The sequence below is a fragment of the Porites lutea genome, chromosome 9, assembly GCF_958299795.1.
Source record: "Porites lutea chromosome 9, jaPorLute2.1, whole genome shotgun sequence".
NCBI classification, from domain to species: domain Eukaryota; kingdom Metazoa; phylum Cnidaria; class Anthozoa; order Scleractinia; family Poritidae; genus Porites; species Porites lutea.
In genome coordinates this window covers 5,593,690-5,594,607 of record NC_133209.1, presented here as the reverse complement: position 1 = coordinate 5,594,607, position 918 = coordinate 5,593,690, and the positions used below count along the sequence as shown (strand labels likewise).

General features: G+C 36.1%; 1 protein-coding gene across 1 annotated transcript in view; it reads left to right on the top strand.

Moving 5' to 3' along the window:
- The window catches only part of LOC140947532 (synaptotagmin-7-like), an 18,308-nt gene extending 17,927 nt beyond the window's left edge, over positions 1-381 (top strand). The window contains exon 8 of the mRNA XM_073396665.1: positions 1-381. This exon is cut by the window's left edge and continues 586 nt beyond it. The gene's annotated coding sequence lies outside the window, so the exon portion shown is untranslated.
- Positions 382-918: the final 537 nt, after the last annotated feature.

The window sequence follows — 918 nt, the reverse complement described above, 5'->3', positions numbered from 1 at the left end:
TTGTAAAATAGTCGATTAATGGATATCTTCATCAAAAATTGACTAAGCAGGAGTGTTTATCAAAGTTAATTCTACTGTTTGATAATTCATTAACTTGGTTAATTTGTGTTAAGGTTTGCATAATTAATTAATTTACAGTCAGATATAATTATGTGCGTCGTCTATTCTTCAGTAGCATGAAACATTACAGGGAAAACGGAATGACCGCTTACGTTCTCCCAACTACCCATTTCGTTCTCTAAGTTAATAGCTTCAAAGCAGAATGGCACTTCAAGTCGGTGTTAGGTATTAGCAAGTGCCGTCTGTAATTATTTATTTTTACACGTACAATATATTTATCATTTTATATCATTTTTATTAAAGTTTTTTTCTTTTTAGTAACTGTGGACTCCTTTGCACGGTTTTAAAACTGTTTGTGAATGTGTTGGATGTCTGATCAAGTGTGACAGTGTGTTGTGTAGATATGTATACTAACTTACCCTATCCAAAATTTTGACAATTTGTTTCCCAATATAATTGCTAATTACTTGAGTTACATGTAAGTGACCCGAGACGATTATGGTCTCCTGCTTCAGTTGCGTACGTTATTGTTGCGTGCCCTTAGGCGAGGAGTACACTTATCTTTGGGTGTCCCGTGGTTTCTTGGGTGCCCTGTCGCTATTTTTCGTGGACGATTTATAGCAAGCATCTGTTCGCACCATTATACGTACAATTGTAACCTCCAGTTTGATATTATAAATCTCCTTCAAGCTTTTTCATGTTTTAAGAAATTTTAAAAATTGCATCTGTTTACTCCAGACCTTTATCAGACGTGCCGTATTCTACCAGCAAAAAGGACAATTTAGCCCGAGGGTGGAGGCATTGTAATACAGGTCCGTCAACACCGCAAAATAGTACTGCTCGCAATATTCAAACTGG